This window comes from Panthera pardus, unplaced genomic scaffold, assembly GCF_024362965.1.
Source record: "Panthera pardus isolate Hobbes unplaced genomic scaffold, ASM2436296v1 HiC_scaffold_2, whole genome shotgun sequence".
Classification (NCBI taxonomy): Eukaryota; Metazoa; Chordata; class Mammalia; order Carnivora; family Felidae; genus Panthera; species Panthera pardus.
The window spans coordinates 79,056,427-79,079,250 of NW_026526765.1; the positions used below are offsets into that span (position 1 = coordinate 79,056,427).

At 36.4% G+C, this 22,824-nt stretch overlaps 1 long non-coding RNA gene across 1 annotated transcript in view; it reads right to left on the bottom strand.

Moving 5' to 3' along the window:
- Window positions 1–1,664: 1,664 nt before the first annotated feature.
- Window positions 1,665–22,824, bottom strand: part of LOC109267652 (uncharacterized) — a 75,433-nt gene continuing 54,273 nt past the window's right edge. The window contains exons 4-5 of the long non-coding RNA XR_002080216.2: window positions 4,852–4,889; window positions 1,665–1,770 (exon numbers count right to left, since the gene is read on the bottom strand). This is a non-coding gene — a long non-coding RNA (uncharacterized LOC109267652). The remainder of the gene's footprint in view (window positions 1,771–4,851; window positions 4,890–22,824) is intronic.

The following is a 22,824-nucleotide window of genomic DNA, read 5'->3' on the forward strand; positions in this document are numbered from 1 at the left end:
TTGAGAGCAGAATCTCCAGGATAGAAAGCAAAGGGCCTATGTTTCCTGGAGGCCATGATTTAGGATTCCAAAATGTATATTTGTTTTCCCCTGATATTCCCCACAATGAAATTTGCAGGATCAGCCATGCCCTCCTCTGAATCCTGTTACAAAAGGCAGATATTTTTCTTAGGGTGAGTAAATAAACATAAAAAATCTGAGCAAATATCACTTCATAATTCCTTTGGTGCTAAATCCCATGTGCTCTGAAGCTCTTTCTTGGGTTTGGATAGAGAAGTTTACATTTTTGCCAGGCATTTTTTTTTTTTAAGTGAATTAAGGCAAGAAAATGAGCTAGACTGAAGTTGGACGAAGCTATTGAGTCTACAGCCCTTCTACAGTGTGACTTAGGCATTCTTGCCTAATCAATGCTGTTAATTAGTCTCATTTGGTGACCAGTGTGGGCAAACATTCCCCTGATGTGGGAAGTGACTCTGAGGTCAGAATTATTCAGACTATGTTGTTCCCAACCTTTTGTTTTGAAAAATTGCAAGCCTGAAGAAATGTTGAAAGAATAACACAATGAACACCTACATACACATACACTCATATGTAAATACACATAAATAAATACATTCACTTATATTCACAAATGGTTAAATTTTATAACATTTGTGTGCTCTTTATTATCTATCTACCTTCTATCTATGTATCTATGTATCTATCTATGTAAATATATATCCTTTCCAGTTTCTTTTTTTCCTTTTAGCCACTTGATTTAAAATTTTTTTTAATGTTTATTTATTTTTGAGAGAGAATGTGAGTGGGGGAGACACAGAATCTAAACCAGGCTACAGGCTCCAAGCTTTCAGCACAGAGCCTGACACAGGACTCGAACTCACAAACCGTGATATCATCACCTGACCCAAAGTTGGACACTTAACCGACTCAGCCACCCAGAGCCACTTGAAAATAAAGTGTAACATCATGTTACTTCTCCTCTAAATACCTCAGTATTTACCACCCAAGAATAAAGACATTTTCCTACGTTATCACAATGCCATTTTCACTCTCAAGAATTTAAAAAGTGGTATAATATACAATAATATCTAATAGCACATATTAAAAATTTTAATTGTTCTTTAAATATCCTTCATAGTTTTTTAAAAAATCCAATCAAGGTTCATGTTTTACATTTAGTTGTGATATGTTTTCAGTCTTCCTTAATTTGGAAACAATTTTTGTCTTTTATGACAGAAACATGTTGAAGAGTGTAGTCCAGTTATCTTTGAATGTCTCACAGTTTGGATTTTACTGGCTGTTTCCTCATGATTAGATTCTAGAAATGTTGACAATACTACATAGGTGGCATTGTATACTTCCCATTTCATCATCTCTGGAGCCACAAACACTAAACTTAATCACTTGGCTAAAGTAGTTTATGAAAGCTCTCTTTCACAAAGGCACTCTTTATCCTTTTAGAAATTAACTAACTTATGAGGTAATTCTTTGGTATCATATAAATAATAAGAATATTCTGTTTTCCGGCAAACTTTCACCAAATGATTTAGCATGAATGGCTTCATCAAGGATGGAGACACACACACACACACACACACACACACACACACACACACACACGTAAATGCAAAACTCATTTTTCTACTTACATTGGGGGGGGGGTGGTGGTGAATAATGAAGACTTAAAAGAAGAGAATACACTCTCTTACTTGCTTGCACTTGCAATTTCTACAGAATCACCTTCCATCCATTTCTCACTAGGCACCAACTCTGTAAAAATTACATAGATTAACCAAAGGGGCAATTTTATTAACATAAATTTATTTTGTAATTTCAAATGTATAGCATTTGCTTATTATTAATTCAGTTTGTGAGATCTATGAGCCTGTTTTAATGAATGTAATGACTTGACATTGGGGTCTCTGGATGGTATTTGCAGTCATGTAAGTTTCAACACCCAACTTACAGTTGGATTCTGTTTGATTGTTCAGTAGAAAAAAATACCAATTTTGTAAAACATAGCAGCTTATTGTGAAGTCTCAAGATTTTTTTTAATGTTTATTTATTTTTGAGAGAGAGAGAGAGAGAGAGAGAGAGAGAATGAGTAGGGGAGGGGCAGAGAGAGAGGGAGACAGAATCTGAAGCAGGCTCCAGGCTCTGAGCTGTCAGCACAGAGCCCGACCCAGGACTTGAAGTCAGGGACAGTGAGATCATGATCTGAGCTGAAGTAGGATGCTTGACTGACTGACCCACCCAGGTGCCCCTCAAGGTGTTTTTAATAACCTTCTCTGGAAGCCTGAGAGGATGTAAATGGAATTTTTTAAATTTTGAGTTGCATGGAACAACAATATTTAAAAATTGCTTGTATTCTTAATCAATAAGTAGAAGTCTGATTAGAAGTCATTTAAACCTAAAGTGATGGTTAGAGCTAATCACAATTTAACATTACCAATATGTTATGGATTTGCTTGTTGTTGGAAAAGTGACATAAACAGATGTACCTAAGTCTTGCCTGGCATGTAATTTAACTTTAACCACATTTGTTGTCATAAAAATGTATATAGTTTTTGTTCGAGTGGACTGGTACAGGCCTGATTTTGAACAAGTTAGGTTAGAAATAAAATATTCTTGTTCAGTACCATATTCCAATGTGCATGAAGAGAATACAAATGAGCTTCACATAAAAGTACTGGACCACATAGCACTGATCAAGGGTTTAAAGTTTTCCATTGTGTTAAAAGCCAGAGATCTGTGATGGCCTACAGGCCTCTGTTCCTCCGGCTTCTTCTCTTTCGATTTCCCTCCAGTCTTAGGGCCTTCGCATCTGCTATCGTCTGGCTGCCTCTCCACTCCCTTGAAGTCTTTATTAAACCACGTCTTCTCAGACAGATGTATTCTAATCTCCTGATTGATTCTGTAGCTCCTGCTTAATTTTCCTTTGTTACCCTTATACAATATTAGTATGTTATATAATTTACCTTTTTTGTTTCTTTTTTAATTTTTTTTTTCTACCATGACTGGAATATAAATTTAATGGAGGGCAAGGATTTTTGACTGTTTCTGTTCATTCCTGAATTCTGAGACTTGAGGACTCTTCCCGACATATAATATGCACTCCATGAATATTTGTTAAATAAGCAAACACTGTAAAATAAAGATCTACATGTTTGTATATACAATATATAATGTTTACTTTGAAAAGTGAAATTCAGATCAAATGTTTGCAAGCTCTCCGAAGGGCTACATAGAATTCTAGGGTTTTCCAGGCCCAGTCTGAAATCAATTGCTAAATACTGTGTTCTTCCCCTTATTTCTAGAAACTGAAAGCTGTGTAGGAAGCCCAGGAGTGAGGAGGGGAAGCACACTCAAATGGTTTCTTTCAACAAAAGGTATCACAATGCATCACTGCTACTTTCCAACGTTCTTACCTGTTTGATTCAGTTCTGAATATAAATAAAAATTTTATAACCACCTATTTCTCCCTCTAATACAACTTAAAGCTGCATCATTAAGAAATTACGAGACTAGTTTTCTCTTCCTAAGCTTACATAGATTGTTAGACCTGGAATGGCTTTTAGTCATCATCAAATACAAATGCCTCACTTCCAGGTGAGACATCAGGCCTCAAGAAGTTGCATCTTGCCCCAAATCATCTAGCTGATTCGTACAAACCAACAGAGATTAAAACCAGGTCTTCTGCTGCCCAGTTGAGTTCTCTCTTCAATGTGTGCATGAAATGACATGCTCTGTTTTTATACAATATGGAGTCATTTAGAAATCGAACAATAGCTCAATAGCTCATCCTTCATAAAAAGGGATGGCTTAGAGAGAAGACCACATTTAAAGGACATGCTCACTGTCCTCTTGCACTGAAAGGCCAGTCTTCTATCCAGTTGTTCAGATGAGGAGTCTAAGAACCCACTCAAATGCTATTTTCATCACCATTGCATTTAGGTTCACATAAGAACTTGGCATTCTTTAAAAGAAATTTTTTTTGCCAAGGAACAGAGAAGTACACAAAACTTGTAATAAGAATTGAACTTAAAAAGGGGAATATCATGCAATTTTCTTTCTGTTGCACTAATGAAAGCAATACTGACAAAAAGAATTAGCAGCATGTCAGCCGATAAGCTCTCCAATATCCTCCAATAAATTGTTTGTGCTGTGGTAGAGAGCTTCAAAGCAGGTAAAAATGTGGAGGAGATCTGAATATAATTATGTTTACGTGTAGTTTTCAAGATTAAATACTCTCTGGTTTCCAGAGTCTCATTAGTTTCATTTTTCAAAATATGTAGGAAAAGAAATATAAATGTGGTTTTTTTAGGAGTGAAAAATCACTATGAAGTTTTAGTTGGGAAGAAAATCAGTTTTTTATTTTTTATATTTTTTATTTTTTAAGTTTATTTAAGAGAAAGAGCATGCACACGTGCGTGCATGAGTGAGGGAGGGGCAGAGAGAAAGGGAGGAGAGAATCCCAAGCAGGCTCTGTGCTGTCAGCCCAGAGCCTGATGTGGGGCTCGAACACATGAAACATGAGGTCATGACCTGAGCCAAAACCAAAAGTCATGTACTTAACCAACTGAGCCACCCAGGCACCCTGAAAATCAGTTAAAAAAAAAAAACCAAACATTCAGATCCATATACTTACTTAATGTTCTAAAACCTGTATCTAACTATCCAAATAATTTTTAGAAAAGCTAAAATAAAAAACTTCAAATGAAGTATAAGTTTGTGAAGATGTGTCCTCATATCTTATCCTGACACAAGTCTCTCTCTGGGGTGTGAAGGAAAGCCTCAGACTGGGAGGGCTGTGGGAGGATGCAATTATACCCGGATTTGTGGAGTACATACCTGCACTTAGCTTTCTTTTTGTGTCATCAGCCAAGATCCTGTCAAGTAAAGATAAAAATGCATTTTTGCTCATATACACTTAAGTAATTTTAATGTTTTCAAGTTTGTTCATTTAAAGTCCTATTTTTATTTTACCTTTCTATCTTTTTTCCCAATTTCTTTTCCTTGGAAATAAAAACAATACACAAGAATATATTAGAGATATAAAGAGTGTAACAATATTGGAGAATATGGAGTGAACCAGATACCTCCTTCTGGATTCTGCTTTCTGTCCAACCCCACCCCTCTCCTCAAGCCTCTCCATTCTCACTTTATGCTCAGAAGCAAATCTCTGTAATGGTTTTGTTTTTCTTCCAGGGGCTGAATTTTAAAATGGAAGGGAGAATGGAGAAATATTAAAACAGACTATTAAAAGTCTAAATACACATAGATGCTTAGTATCCCCACTGGAAATATTGCACTGCCATTAGAAGTACAAAATCATAAAACTACTTTGGAAAGCCATATAATATAATTTACTGAAGTTGACTTAGCCATACCCTATAAAACTTTTGGGATTAGAAATGAGACAAGAATTCTTGCACTCACCACTTCTATTCAACTTCATACTATAGTTCTTGCCAGAGCCATAAGGTTTAAAAAAGAAAGTAGGATTGGAAAATAATAAATAAAATTGTCATTATTAGTAGGTGATACATTTCTTCATGTAGAAATCCCAGGAGTCTACAGATATGGTCGGTATAAAAACAACCAATTTTATTTCTAACTAACAAAGACTATAAAATTAAAAAAAAATTAAAAAACAATTTAAACGCCCTTTATAAATAGCATCAAAAGTTTCAAGTACTTAGGCAAATCCCCAAAAAAGAAAACTAGAAAACATTATTGAGACAATCATAGACTTAAATAAATGGAGGGATGTTCACTGATGAAAAGTTTCAACATTTTAAAGATATCAGTTTTCCCTAAATGGATCTATAAATTCATCGCCTTTCCACACGAAAGCTCAGTGTTTTATCTTTGTGGAAATGAAACAGCTGATTCTAAAATTTATATGGAGAATCAGAGGGCCCAAAAGAGCCAAGACAATTTTTAAGAATGACAAAGTTGAGAGATACAAACTACTGAATATCAAGCTTTAATATGAAGTTAGAACAATTAAGACACCGATATTGTACAAAGTATAAATGAAAACCCAGGAGGAAACTCCTACGTGGATGATCTGTGATACAGCCAGCACTGCATAGCAGTGGGGAAAGAACAGTTCTTTCAATTAATGGTGTGGGTGTATTCAGTGTCTGCACACAGTGGGGGCAGGAACTTGACAACCTCCCCTCTTCTCACCCTACTCAGCACACAAAGCAATTCCAGATGGATGGTCATTATAAAAGTGAAAGGCAAGAAACAGGGCATTTACAAGATAACATATGGGAGTACCTTTTTGACCTCAGGATAATCAAAGATACCTTTTGGTTTTTTTTTTTTAATATTTATTTTACTTTATTTTAGACAGAGAGAGAGCGAACAGGAGAGAGGGGCAAAGGGAGAGAGGAGATAATCTCAAGCAGGCTCCAAGCTCAGTGCGGAGCCCCACATGGGGCTGGTTCTATCCCACGACCCTGAGATAATGACCTGAGCTGAAATCAAGAGTCTGACGTTCAACCCACTGACCCACCCAGGTGCCCCATAGATGAATCAAAGATTTCTTAAACACAACTGCAAAAATCACTAACTATAAAGGATAAGATTGAGAAATTAAAATATATTAAAAGTAGAAACATCCATCAAAACATCTTTTTATCTTTTTTTTTTTTTTTTTTTTTTAGAGATAGAGACATGAGTAGGGGAGAGAGGCAGAGGATGAGAGAGACCGAGAGAGAAAGAGAGAGAATCTCAAGCAGATTCCATGGAGTCTGATGTGGGGCTCAATCCCAAGATCCTGAGATCATGACCTGAGTGGAAACCAGAGTCTGATGCTCAACTGACTGAGTCACCCAGGCACCCACAAAACATCCCTTGAATAGACTGAACAGGTAAGCCATTGTCTATGGTTTTAAAAAACAATAACTATGAATGTTTTTATTCCATCAACACCTATTTTGCTTATATTTTTAGCTAGGATCATCCCTGACATTTATTTTCAAAGGTTAATTAAGCTGATTTTTATTTTTTTTAATTAAAAAAAATTTTTTTTAACGTTTATTTATTTTTGAGACAGAGAGAGACAGAACATGAACGGAGGAGGGTCAGAGAGAGAGGGAGACACAGAATCTGAAACAGGCTCCAGGCTCTGAGCTGTCAGCACAGAGTCCGACGCAGGGCTCGAACTCACGGACCGTGAGATCATGACCTGAGCTGAAGTCGGATGCTTAACCGACCAAGCCACCCAGGTGCCCCAAATTAAGCTGATTTTTAAATGTTTTCTATTTTTTCACAGATTATCATTTTTCGGTTTTCAGAGTTTCTTCCTTTCACTGTTTGGTTTTTGGAAATGTTATGATTATTGCTTGTTCATTTCACACTGGTATTTAAACTTCCTATTTTCCCATTTGTGTACGAAGTTTCTGATTAGAGCAACTTCCCTCCAGTTATCGTATAAGAGGGTTAGTTTGTGCCTTTAGGGTGCGAAGTGCAGGGAATATGTCTTCAGTTTGTGAGTTCCTCTTGCTCTTGGTAAATACCATGAACCTGGGGCTTTCCTCTGCCTCTGCAAACCGTTTCCTGCATTCAATGCTTTAGTCCAGAAATAAATGTTTCTCTTATTTCTCAACTATTGCTCAGCATAAGCAGAAGTGGAAGAGGGGGCTGACCTACCATGTTGCTACATGTGTCTTCTCCAGCTCTCCTGGTGATCACCACCAAGTCCTATCCACTTTTTGGATCTATTTACTCTTCATTTGGAGCACCATTCAAACTCCATAGAATTCTTCTCCTTTCCATGTTTCAGCCTATGTTTTCTCCAGTCTTCACAGCTGTTTTCAGGGGCATGTTATCTAAGCAGTCCCCTAGGGCCTAGCACTTAGAAGAGCCCAATACTTGGTTTAATGTTGCCGTCTTGAAATTCTTAATAATTTTTAAACAATGGTGCTGGATTTTTATTTTGCACTGGGCCTTCCCAATCATGAAGCTGAGCCTGTCTAATATGGCTTTCAATACAATCTGGATTCCTTAATTGCTTTTAGGGTTCCTTAAACATTTTATTATGCTATAATATTTTTTCCTATATCTAATGCAATTATACATTTTTATTTTTTATTTTGTAAGCTTTATTGAGGTATAAAAATCACTTATTGTAAGTGTAGAGTACAAATGATTATTACTCAGTTTATAGAATTATGTGACCATCACAACAATCAAGTTCTAAAATATTTCCATCACTCCAAACAGGTTTCATGTGCCCATTTCTAGTCACTCCCTGTTCTCATCACCAGCTCCAGCACTTTTTATATTTTAAAGGAACTTTTAAAAAATATATAAATTCTTAGTGTGTGTGTGTGTGTGTGTGTGTGTGTATGCTAAATTTCTCCTCAAGGAAGATGAAGAACTTTGAAGGGAATGATAATCTTCAAAAAGGGACCTGAGTAGCCAGTCAACTTTCTCCTCTTTTCCTCTCTAATAGGTAGTTAGTAAGAGACCACTTTGTGTGAATTCAAGTCTGATGACAAGATAGTGAATAGAATCTGTTTACAGTTAGGAACTTCTACTTAAAGAAAACCTATTTGTTCTTGTTTTCTTTTGGATTAAAAAAAATTATATGAAATAATATAAACATACTACTTAAAATCATAAACTGTTTCATTGGTAAACTCAATAAAACAATAATTAGAGAGAGATATATTATACCAAGCAGACATTTATATCATTCTTCTTTTGGTTTTATATGTATAAAAATGTTTACTTTTTCTGATTATAAAACTCCTAAATGGTTATATTTATTGATATGCACAATATAGAGAAAAACAAAATATCCAATTATCCTATACTGTATCACATTTTTCCTAATATTTTTCTTTGCATATATGTGTTTATCTAGTGGGTTTTTATTTTTGTTTCAATATGGGATCATAACTCATATGCAATTTTCTCCTTGTTGTTTCCTATGTACATGATCATATATACATATCCATAACTATTTGTCAAAAACATAATTTATCTGTGAGTGACAGCTAACGTTGGCCAAAGAAAGAGCTGAGAGGCAGGGTGTTAAATACTGGACTGAATGTGAGAGTAATTTGGCACATATTTGTGATTCAGATCTTTCTAGACGGCTCTGTAGCAAGATGACTGACTCAAGGTGATAAAAATTCTTTTGTAGGCCACCCCATTATAGAACTCTAATAAAGGAGCAAGCTAAAAAAGGTAGAAGATGCTTTTAACTAATTTACTCAGGCAATCCCCATTTCATAAATATGATTTCTTTCTACATATTTCTTTCCTTTCCGTTCTCTCCTTTTTTTAAATATTATTCCATTTATTTGAAATGTCCATAATAAGCAAATCCATAGAGACAGAAAGTAGATTAGTAGTTTCCAGAGGCAAGGGGATGGAGAATGATTGCTAATAGATAACAGTTTAATTTGGGGATGATGAAAATGTTCTAGAACTAGATGGTTGCACATTGTGAATAAACTCAAAAATCACTGAGTTGTACATTTTTAAAAGATGAATTTTTGGAATATGAATTATATATATATTTCTTAATATATTTACATTATAGTATTTATTTGTATGTTTCTGCTTCATCATTATTCCTAAAGATTAGATCTATACTTAATGCAGTTCTTAACACATAGCAGGTGTTCAGTTAAAAGTTTACTGGTGAAACAATGAGGAAGAGATGAAAACAAAGTCCTTTTTTGTTCTTAATCACGATTTAGGCCACTGAATAAGCTAATCTCCCTGGATGCAGAAAGCAGAAAGATATATAGTATAATTAGATAAGTCCTATAAAGACATATAACAGCACTTGGCAAGGTGCCTGGCACATAATGAGAATATCATTACTAATAAAAATAATCTGCTTCCCTAATAGTGAGAAGCCTGAGCACCCAACACGGGAGGCCAGGAACAAGTCATGGATGCAAATGGCTAGCAATTGTGACTCACACACCCAGGGGTGGGGACAGGCATAGGCCTTCTCTGCTTTGGTTTGTCCAATTGGAAACTTCCTTGGAGAACCCCTCGGGCCACCCTTCTTTTCATCTGCAGATATATTATTGAACATTGTAGCTCAGTCCTGTCAGTTGAAATTACATTAGAAGGATTAGGAGATGCTCTGTAAGGAGAAAACAGGATTTGGCAATTTGATTTCAGGAAGACTTGAAAGGTCAGAGATGGAAGGCCAAGGTGGAAGAAAAAGGGCTTTGAGCTTTGGCAGTGAGAACCAACAATCAGCAAGAATATAGCAGTTACGGAAGTATAGGAGTAATGTCTTCTCTAAGAATCATCAACATGATAGAATTTTGTTTTTTTGAAAAGGTGGGAGATCCACTGAATTGTCTAAAAGAAATGGTTTTGGGTGATTTTGCTGTTGTCATATGATTTCTAATTAAAATAGTCTTTTTAGCTCATCAAAACAATTTTCCTTACTTAGTAAAACTAAAAAGTTATTTTATTGTCCCCTTAGTGTTTTTCATTACAGTTTTGTCAAATTGTATCCAAAGCTGCTTTTAAAAACAGTGCTAAAATTTTTATGCTTTAAATAAAATCTGTTGCCTTTTTATAAGCAATTGGCAATTATGTAAGAATTGAACCAAATAAATATACATACGTGGGGTTTTCTAGAATACAATTTTTTACACCCAGTCACTTGTTTGTTTTACAACTAGTTATCATGTCATATTTTGTTGGTTGTTTGCAGAGGAAAAGTTTTTTTTTTTTTTAAACCAAATATGGTTCTAAATAAACAGACACATAAGCCTGCAATAAAACCCTGTAATCTTGTTCATTAAGTGTTTATTATTATGTGTTTCGTGTCTGACCCTGGACGGGTTACCCAACATTCTGAGCTGTAATTTCCTATAAAATATATAAAGTGAAAATAAGAGTATCCTGTTTTCAGAGGTCTTATGAGGATTAAATGAGAAAATGAACTTCAGTGTTAAGCATAGGACTTGGCGCATAGTAAATGCTCAATAAATAGTTTTTAGAAAATTACTTGAGTGTGTGAATGTGCGAAACAGTCCAGCAGGCATTGTTTTCTGACAGATTGTGTTTATAGGACTGCACAGGAAGATTATAAACATCTGTGCCTTGGTTACCATTTTCCTGATTTATTTAACCATGTGGATTTTGTCATTTGCAACTAATCAGACACAGGCAGTGCCATCTACACTGTACAGATGGTTTCTTCAATCCATCAGCAATGCCTGGGTGTGGCAATGCCTGGGACAGGGCACATTAAAAGTTAGCAGCAAGAAAATTTGACCTTTTGAATTTTGAGACTCCTGGAATATTTTTAAACTCCTACATGCTTCACCTCTGATACTGGAAGAGTTGATCTTTCTATATATATATTACATACATATACACACACACATACATATATGTAATATATATACATATATGTAATATATATGCACACATATATTTATTATTTGTTATTATATATTTATTATTTATTATTATTATTATTTTTACAGAGTTAGCATAATCAGGGCTGCCTGACTCATTAGGGAATGTTCTGTGATAGGAAGGAAGCAAGTAGGAAAGGTTGAGACAGTTAAAAAACACAATTTAATGTCTGCTTTATTGCTCATTTTAATTACTATAATATTAAGAAAATGTAGAGGTAAGAGCAGAATTTTTTTGAAATAGTCTACCTGCAAAAGTGTTATATTCTCGTTGTAGACAAATCAGAAAACACAGAGAACAGGAAAAAAAATTCTTATAATCCTTCCATCTAAAGATGACTACCCTTGACATTTTGATAATATCCTTCATTATGATTATTTATGTACATATATACACGCATGAGCATGTATATACATGCATACACATACATGTATATTTTGCAAAAAGTGGAATCACGTCGGAAAGGATTTTGTCACTTGATTTTCCCACTTAGTGAAATATTCCTAAAATTCTTTCACATGATTTTAATGTTCTTCTTCATGATTCTTTTAAATAGATGTTAATAATTCACTGCAGAAACAAAATGTTATTTCCTGAATGTCCTAATTTTTGAGAGTTAGTTTCCAATTTTATTGCTATTGTTAAACAATCACTATTAAACAGTTTTTAGCTAAAAGAGAAAATTTTGAAAGGAATTGAGTGAGTAGCATATACAAGCTCTATATTCTAGCAAGATTATCCCCATAAAATTATTATATGTGAAATCACTTACCAGCATTAGAGAACAACACAGGGGAATAAAAACAAGCTTCTAAGACAAAATACATTTAAACAGAAGCTACAACCTCCATAGAATAGACAGAGAAGGAAATATGGATTCATGCTGAGTTTCTCAGTACAGGCAATTCTCGCTTTGAACAGGAGTGCAGGACTATGAAAACAGCCATGCTGATTGCAACCATACAAAGTAATACTCATAATGAATGAGAAAATGTAAGATTGTTCCATGACCTTTAAAAATTTCTACCAAAAATTGAAAATTCTCTATCTGTTATAAAGGTACTATTGGGGCACCTGAGTGGCTTAATCAGTTAAGCATCCACTTCAGCTCAGGTCATGATCTCAAGGTTGGTGAGTTAGAGCCCCGCACTGGGCTCTGCGCTGACAATGAGGAGCCTGCGTGGGATTCAATCTCTCTCCTTCTTTCTCTATGCCCCTTCCCCACTTGCACTCTCTCAAAGTAAATAAATAAACTTAAAACATATAAAAGTACTTGTATAATGAAATTAAAAAGAATAACAAAAGTAATGCTTATTTAGTACATTGTAATGTAACATATTACAGATATTGAGAATTCCATGTTTTATTTCCTTATAAAAAAGTCATCAAAAGTTGTTTGAACAATGCTTGCCTTCTTCTTGTAAATAACTTACGATGTATTCAAGGCATCTTTTCGTTGCCTTGGCAAATTTTGATCAGCTTCTAACATTTAATCATTGGCTCTTTCAATGTGCGGTATTACCGCTGAGAGTGCCTTTCACATGAAGGGTTTTGCCAACATCGGGCATTTCCTCTGGGACACCTGCATCCTGTTTGTCACCATTTTCCTCATTTATGTCCATACGTTTGCCTTCCCTAAACTCCTCTGACTGCACACCTAGAGCATGTCCATCAGTGGTAGTATCAAGATTACCACCACTACCTATTTCTCCTATAACTCCATAATGTTAGATTTCATTTTCAGCAGTACTACTTTTCATTTCTTTGCTGTACTTTCGTCTTCATTGGCCAAGTCCTTCTCTTAATTATTCATTATTGTAAAATTTCACGTGGATATATCATTGGGAGGCAAAGAGGCAAAACTATATGCTTTGCTGCCTGTACATGAATTGAATAACATAGACAGTAACCAACCAATCACTGACAAATTTTGAAAGAAATGACATGATTGACCATTGATCAGGATATGCCTCTGTTATTCATGCAGTGATTTGTGGACTAAAAAATTAGCTGCAAAATTTGTACTTTATACAAATTACTCACAGTTAATTGTACTGTGGTAATAGAAATGTGAACCAGGTTGTCAGGGATCAGAGCAATTTAGCTATGCCATGGTAACTGAAAGGTGTATATTGGAAATGTGCAAAGAAAGGACTGCCTGTATGTATTTACAAATGATGAATGAAGGGAATGGCTTTCCAAATGGATTTTGATAGGCTGTGAAAGGCAGCCCCTTCTATCCCGAGCTATTTAGGGGGCAACAGTGGTTTTATGGGACCTGAAGTATATGATGCACCTAGGTTTCTAACTATTGCAGCAGCTATAAAGGGGAGAATTGTGCTGATCAGGTGACTTGTTGCAATTTGTAGAAAGTGTACTTCTTCCTCCTCTGATGTCACAGCACAGCAGAGCTCAGTGAGGATTTCAGCTCAACATGGGGATCTGATTGTTTCCTATAATTCTCACACTCCCACACTGCCTACACACCCTTCATGGATGGTGACAAACAAACAAACACACACCTCAAGTCCTAAAGGGCCAAGTCTCTGACAGTCCCAAGAGGATACATCTTTGAAGTCAAGGTCAGGTCAGTGGTGTTAAACATGGGGGAAGGGGCATGTGGGTGGAGGGACAAGGAACCAAGAAAGTTGAGGAATTTACAGGGAAGTCTGTAAACAAAGAAGATTGATGTTAGCTGAAGACAAAGGAAGGACTCACTGGAAAGAAGGTGAGATTCCCCACAGGGTCTTGATATGTCATCTCAATTATCTTTGCATCACGGTGTCTGTCATGTAAAAAGCTCTTAAAATGTTTGTTAAATGAAGCAAGAAGTATTGCTGGGACTTTGGAGAAATAATATTTTAATAAAACCTAAATTAAATTTGACTACATAGGGAACACAAATAAAGTGGACTAAAGACTAAAGTTAAGATGGTTTGTGCTCCTTGGGGGCGCCTGGATGGCTCAGTCAGTTGAGAGTCTGACTTTGGCTCATGTCATGATCTCACCGTTCATGGGTTCGAGCCAGGCGTCGGGCTCTGTGCTGACAACTCAGAGCCTGGAGCCTGCTCAGATTCTGTGTCTCCCTCTCTCTCTGCCTCTCCCTGGCTCATGTTCTGTCTCTCTGTCTCTCAAAAATAAATAAAACATTAAAAATAATAATAATAAAAAAAGGTTTGTGCTCCTCTGCACTGTCCTCCAGGTATTCAGAGTGATCTGTTGGAAATGTAATTCATACTGTATAGTTTCTTGCTTAAAATTTTTCAGTGGTATCCAATGTACAAAGAATAAAATCTAAAGTGTTTATCAGGGCTCACAAAGCCTACATAATCTGATCTCTAACAAATTCTCAGATGTTACCTCTTACCACTCTCCTCCACCACTTTCCACTACCCTCCCATATTCTTTAGTTACATTGGCCTTTTTTTTCTATTCTACAAATGTGGCAAGTTCATTGTGGTATTAGGATCTTTGCTCTTGCTGTTACCTCTGTATGACAAGCTCTATCTGTAGATTTTCACATGGAAAAATTTTAACACAGTTTTTTTTTTTAGTAAAAGATGTGTGATAACGACACTCCCTATAGGAAAAATTATGGAAGATGTATCATTTGCATCAGTCAGGATAAATTGGTTATGGTGCAGTAGCAAACAACCCCTCAGATCTCAGTGGCTTAAAACAACAGGTATGTATTTTTTGCTCATGCTACATAGCCAGTGTGGATTGGCAAGAAGGTTCTACTCATTATAGAGATGCTAATATTTTATGATACCACCAACTCAACATGAGGTTTTGGGGTTTGCCATGTCAGAAGAAAAGATAGATAGTAGAGCATTGCCAATTAAATGATTTATCCCAGAAAGGACACAAATCATTGCTCAGATTTTATTGACTGTAAGTCTGGATCTGGATCTGCTGTTTTCTATCTGTACTCCCATGTTCTTATTAGGCCTTGTTGACAGGCACAAAATGTTTTTATTGGGATTTTCAAAATAATTTGAAGTACTTTTAACAATTTATATATTTGAGGTAGATAGAGATACAGATGCAAATTGATGTTAAGGACAAGGTAGATACTTTGAGAGCTGGTTGAATTATTTTTGAAAAAAAAAAAACCCAGAAAATATTGTTAACAGATATTACAAAACAAATTATTTTGGTCATTTTAGCATTATGCAATTTTTTTCAATGTGTTTCTTTTTTTTCTTCAAATTTTTATTTAAATTCTAGTTAGTTAACCTATCGTGTAACATTGGTTTCAGGAGTAGAATTTAGTGATTCATCACTTATGTATAACAGCCAGGGCTCATCACAATAAATGCCCTCCTTAATATTCCCTACCCATTTAGCTCATCTCCTGCCTACCTGAAGTACTGTCAACATTTTAGATTCTTGGGTCCCACCCTTCAAGATCTGATTTAGTTAGTCTGGGCTGGGGAGTGGTCATTAGTTTGTCTGCATTACTTCCAGTAAGTCAGTTGCAGCTGGTTCGGAGACACACCTCCAGAGTCTAGAACAATGGTTGGTCTATTGTGAGTGCTTAATAAATATTGTTTTGATTGTACAATTAGGGTTCCTTTATGAATAAGGGTTTAAAGGAATGGATCAGTGGTTTAAGTGAAAAGAATCTGTATAGGCCAAGTTACTTTAGGAGGGAGAGAAAAGCCCTGTAGTCTATTAAAAATAACTTCCAACTTCTGAAGGAGGTAATGCTGGAACTTTCTTTCATTTTGTGCATGTCACTAGATTGACCCACACATTCCAGCTATGTCACATATCTTGTTCAGAAAGGCACAAGTCTAATTATATTTTAAAAAAAGAATGGATGAATTCTTTGACTCATTCGATTTGTAATGAACTATGGAGAAAGCAAATCCAGTCTCATGTAATTATAAGTTACTTTAATTGTGTGAAGTGCAGCCTACATTTCTTTGACAATGACAGATAATAATTTCCTTTTTATGTTGTATTCAAAATCTAATAGCCAATAACTTTACAACTCTAAGTCACTGGCAACTGAACTCTCTTGTCACTTATTCTGTATTATTTTCATACTCTGGTTGCAGAATAACAATGCTAGGAGTAAAGATCATAATGATGCCATATAAAGAGAACCATAAATGTATACTTTTCAAGTAAAGCTAATGTTCCATTATGATAGAGTACCCATCCGTTGACAATTTCAACTATTTAAAAGCTGGATCGCTAAATTTTCAATATTCAGACTCTTTTCTGAAAGGAAGCTCCAGGCTAGAGGTCTCCATTGGTAAGTATTCATAAGGATTATGTTTTGGTAAAATAAAATCTGAAGGCTTCTAAAATATTAAACTTTCACGTAAAACATGTAGGAAAAAAAGACCAAAAAAAAAAGCTGATGCTTAAAATATCCATTAGTTGTTTTAAAAATTAATTTGCAGTAGGATTCTATTTTTACAATTGCTGTGAAGTCTTGCTTTAATAATATCACTATTTCCTCCTCTTCTGGACAAGTTATTCATAATGTTAGACTATCTTAAAGGCCTTGGATGAATATGGGCACTTACACCTTGGACTGTGGGCTAAATTTTAAGATAACAAGAGAATATTTGTCTTGCTGCAAAAAACAGTATATTTCTTTAATATATATATTCTGACTAGTGAATCTAAATTTCTCGGCTGGGAAATAAATGCACTGTAATAGGTAATTTTGCTTTTGCCTGAAAGTTGCTCAAGTTTAGCTGATACTTCTCTAATAGATGCTAGCAAACTAAAAGAGCTCAAAGAAATTCAAGAAAATCACATGGATTCAAAGACTTGCTTCTTTCTGTTTCTGCATGAAAGTGGCGCTTTTCCTGTATCACATCTGAGAATTCAGTGTGTATAGCAGAGGCATAGTCTCCTCTCCTACAAGTGACTCTGTAGTATTGTAATAAAATGGCTTTGTGTATTTAAAACATACCATGAACAATGATAGTTATGAACATGCATAGCAAGGAGATTGTTTGTGATGTGCTGGTTCACAGTCCTTATATCTTAATAAAGCACAGAATAGGATTAAAACTGGAAGCCAAAAGTTCCAAGTTGTCTATATTGCTTGGGACATTAGTGGGGCACACACATACACACACACACACACACACACACACACACACACACAGAGCTAATTGCATCCCTCATCTTACAGCTCATTATAATTAATATTCCTGGGGAAGCCTCTCCATCTCCTTATCTTGTTCCCATTTTCCATGCCTATTTCTTTCTTTCCTCCAAAAAATAACCTAATGTGTTTGTTATGTATCTTTGTATGTGCTCTTGTCAAATGTGTATTGTTTTGTGTCCTTGCATTTTTAATTTTCATAAGTGGGGCTAGGTTATAAATCTCAATCAGTTTTTCTCTGTTTCACTCAGGTTCTATTTATGTTGCTGGCTGTTTTTCTACTTCTCTAGGCTGTTCACTGTTATATCACTTATTAGGATCAGTGTAGTATTCACACTTGCTTTTCAAAAGCATAATTTTGGTTGTCTTCCCTGATATTTGCCATTTAGTAACGTGTTCATTCTCTGTCTCCATATTTTTAATAATCAAAAAATGGTTTGTAAATGAAAATCTTAACATAGTAGCATGAGGGAAAACAGCAGCCTTTAATAACATTTTCCACTGAAGCTCTGTAATGGCATAGGAACCTCACAGCTCTCTGACCAAAGAGAGGGCCTCCTTTATTAGATGAAGACATAATATACATGAAATACCCCATAGTACTCTTCCAGTCTCCCCATGCTTTAATCTAAATATAGACCAACTGATGTTAGAGAGCTATCCTTTAGAACGCTCATTTACATTGAAACATAGAAGCTGCTTGTGCAGATGTGGGATCAGGGATACATGAAGAAATATATAAATTTAAAATAACATAAAGCCAGAAGGTGCTGGAATCAGACCTGCTTATGACATTGGCTTGCTCAGACACCATGCATGGTAATTAAGTGACTCTACCTTTTTTCTCTTCATAGATCTTAGCCAATAACTCAGAGTCTTGAATTTCTTAAGGAAAAGCGATTATTACTATTAAGTAGAAACATTTCCTGTACTCTTTTTAAGATCTTTGGGTCCTAATGAGGAATGTGGGCCAGCCTGATGAGGACCTGCTCCTGAGAGCAGCCAGGCTGTACCTCTATCCCCTGGAACTGTGCCAGGAGGCTGTGTGCCTAATCTGCTCAGAAATCGTTCCTTTCTGTCTGTCACTGAAGCCTGAACACACTCCAGGAATTAGGCACTAATTAATGTCAACACATTATAAATGAAGAAAGAAGGGAAATTGCTTGGACTCATTTCTGAGGAAATTTTCAGCAATTCGCTTCAGTTAAAGTTAATGTGTACCTCAGGGCAGCACTGAACCAAATCATAAAATGCTGCTCATGTGGATGAGTGACCTGGAGGTGACCCGTGTGAGCCTCTTGACCGATATTTGTTTCCATATCGTGTCTCTTTTGTTAGGATGCTGCTTATAGCATTTGATGACCTGGTTGGTAGCATCAGACAGGCTAGGAATCTTAACTATGGGCTCACGAGCAGTAAATTCTAGGTTACGGACACAAAATTCTAGGAAATGACTTTCAAAATGGCACTTTCCTGATATTAATATATTGCTGCTTTATGGGCTTCAATGAAGAGTTTTTTGAGGAGTGGAACAAATGGATCATTACATGGATCTTAGGAAGTCTTCCTCTTAACTGGAAGCGGATTCTAATATGTTTTTATGTCTATAAAATTAGGAAATGGATACTAAAATCCAAATCGCTGTTTTGGGTAATCAGGATAAAAAAATGTGTACCAGTATGTCACGTTTGATCTAAAGTTATGAGATTGAGTCCAATATGTCTGTAGTCAGGAATGGGAGACTCATTTTGCAGAAAAAGCAGGTGATACGGCAGTAAACCAAAAGGGGGTTCAATTTTGTGTTCATTGTTCTTCAGGCTTCCTTATAACATGTTTTTCCCCTTTAGGATGCCCTTGATGTGCGCTTTACTGAATTTTGCCTGAGTAAGAATGCCTGAGCTTAGACAGGTAAGCACCTTGCTGGCTTTGCTTAGACCTCGAGCTCACTAGAGAAGACTCTATGCCAGCCACTCCCTCCACCTCCAGTGCCCAGCACAACACGTGCATAGGATGGGACAAGATAACTGAATAGGGGTGCCTGGGCAAAGGACTCCGTTGGCCAAGCATGCAGCTCTGGCTCATGCCATGATCTCATGGTTTGTGGGTTCAGGCCCTGCATTGGGCTCTATGCTGACAGTTTGGAGCCTCTAAGCCTGCTTTGGATTCTGTGTCTCTCTCTTTCTGTCCCTCCCTTGCTCTTGTCTCTCTCTTTCTCAAAAACAAATAAATAAACTTAAAAAAAGAGTAACTGACTGAAGAGTAATGTAGGCATACCTATAATGTCAAACCAAGTTTTTGACCATAGTAATAAACCATTGGATAATCCATTTTAGTGCATAGATCTTAAGGTTAAAAAAAAAAATAGATCCAGTCCTGAAAACTTGTATGGCCATGGGTAAGTACCCTTTAAGTCTCAACTTCCTCATCTGTTTATTAGGGTTAAATCTGTAAATAATGGATCTGTGGCAAAAAGGAAAGAGGTCTAGAGTGAAGATTTGTTTGACCACATCAACCCCAATGCTTTTACTAAAGATCTGGAAAATTTGATTCTTAATCAAAAATTGCTTTGATTGTATTCTAATATGTGTTTTCCTAAATCTTAACATGATAACATGAAGTGATTCAAGAGGAAGCATTTTTCTTTGTTTTCCCAAGCACTTAGCACAGATTACACATAAGTTTTAGTCTGTGTTCTTTCTACAAACCACAGGGTGTAGGGGGTGGATATGGAAAAACATACAAATAAAAGTCAAGACAAATGTGGCTTATTAAGAAAAATCTGTTGGAAACTTCCTGATTCTATCCATGAGTTAGTATTCCTGAAAATAATGTGTGTGATTTTCATTGTGTTTTGGTAAATTGCTGGAAGAGAAACAGGAGGATAGGAGCAATGACCTGTGGGACTTGTTCTAGGAGAGTAACAGGCAGACCAGGACCAGACAGAAAAGTCACCCAGGGGGATTCATTCATTTCTAACAGTGCTGGTATTGGAGCAAGAGGCTTTTGTACAAAGGTGAGAACCCAAGATGTGCTTTGAAACATTTAAAAGCTGAAAGAAATAGATGTTTTGTCTCTTTTAAAATTTAATAGAATGATAGCACACACTTTCCAAATGTCTTGCAGAGCACCCATTCAAATGAAAGATATATATTAAGCACACTAGAATGGCTATCTGGGTGGGGGAGAGAAAATGGAGCCAAAAGGGAATAAATACATATATTTGAGGGGCTTCATCCAGACCACTGGTGATCAAATCAAGTATCTGCACCTGGGGTCCAACAGAAACCAACCACCATCACCCAAACAACGATGAACCTGAAACATGCAGTGTGAGTGTATAGGGTTCTTAGGAGAGCCCTTTTCAATTCATATACTGGGGAATGATGCTTCAGGCTATGAAGTGCCTAGGATTCCCAGGTATAGGTATGAGTGAGCGAGTGAGTGAGTGTGGGTGTGTCTGTGTGTGCTTTCTTGAGACTGAATTTTCATGAAGACAAATAGAGCCTGAGAAAACTGCTGGCTTTTGAACACTTTGGCTTTCTTGAGTCAGGATATTCCCTGCCCAAACAAAACCTTTCCTTTCAATAGGAGCTCTCCTTAACTTTCCCATGGTGTTGTATGTGGGGTGTGTGTGTGTACAGGCCTTTGGAGTTTGTAAATAACAACAGCACACCAATTCAAGATGCACTCACTGTAAGGGTTAAAAGGGTTAAAATTGTGTCCCAGCCCAAATACCCAACAATAATGTGCGGCCCATTAAAATGCAATTAGATAAACAGTTGCTACAAGCTTGAAAAATCTCCCTTCACTACCAGGGTGAATGGGTTGGAATCTATCCACAGTTAATAAAAAGGAAAGGATGCAGGAACTTGGCTGAAATGTAAGACAAAGGGAAATAAAATACTATTTTTCAAAAAGAAATGTGGAGGTGTGCCGATGCAGGTACTCAACTGGAAATATGGATCCTTAGCTTAAAAATCAGAAGACTTCATTTTTATAAATCTGTGTGTCTGTTACCCTCTGTCAAAGGGACAATAAGATCATGGTCATAAAATATCTCAGTTACTGCACTATATTTTCTGTGTTCTTTATTCTTGACCATTTAGCAACCTACCAGTTAATTTCATGTCTGATCAGGTTAAGGTAACTCCACAAACACTCATAGAGGCATGCCTATGTTGGTGAGCTCATACCCTCAGTGTTTCTGCGTCACCTTATGACCAAGTTTCCCTTCTACTGTTCACTTACTGAGAGATTCAAAAGTTTAAAAAAAGAAGCATTATCCCCAAATGATTGTGCTAAAGACTGTGATCCATCCGAACTCACATGCAAAACAAAGCTGGGCCTCATCTGTGCATCTTTGGGCATCAGGCAACAGCTGCTTGTCATCTACCTTCACTGGAGTGTTTTCTCATTGATTGCATTCCTTCTTGTGACTCTTTCATCATAAAAGAGAGAGTGAGAAGAAGAAAGAAAGGGGGAGAGAGAAAGAGGGAAAGGGAGGGGGAGAGGGAGAAGGAGGGGAAGGGGGGAAGAGGGAGATGGAGGGGAAGGGAGGAGAGAGAGAAAGAGAGAGAAAGAGAGAGAAGGGGGTCATCATTAAGACCACAGCCACCTCACACCACCTATATAGACTTGCATACATTCACGGCAGAGAAGGCACACTCCACGACCAAAGCCAAAACTCACCTGCCTGTTCACTTCTGTGTGTATATAACCAATGCCAAGTGAGCATTGGTAGTTTTGTCAAAGTGTGCATTTTTGGCTCCATTCTACTGGCTCAGGTAGCTTAAAGAAGAGAGACATCTTTAGATGCAGCCTTTAGTGTAGGAAATGAGAAGTGACACAGCAGCAGTGAAAGCTTTACAAATCCAAGGGGACTTTGTGAGTGTGGAAAAGTCAGGATATTAAGGCAAAGAGTAAAATCATATCAACAAGGCTGAAATAGGTACATTCTTAAACTGTAACTTCCAGTTTGCCTTCATTCAGTATAAGAATAAAAGGCTAGGTCTAGATGTTGTTTTCATCATTCTGCTTATAATGCAGGACTAGACATAAGTGGTCAATTTCTTGAAAAAAGTGTCCTAGTAAAATATGAGCATAAAAGGTTTCATAAATAGTTATACTTAAAGAAATATTGAGCTAGAAATACAAATTGGTACAGGATAGACTTTCTGAAAGACCATATGACAACAGCTTTCAAAAACCTTTGAAATTGTCTTATCTCAAAGCAATCACTTGAACATCAATGCCTTACCAACATT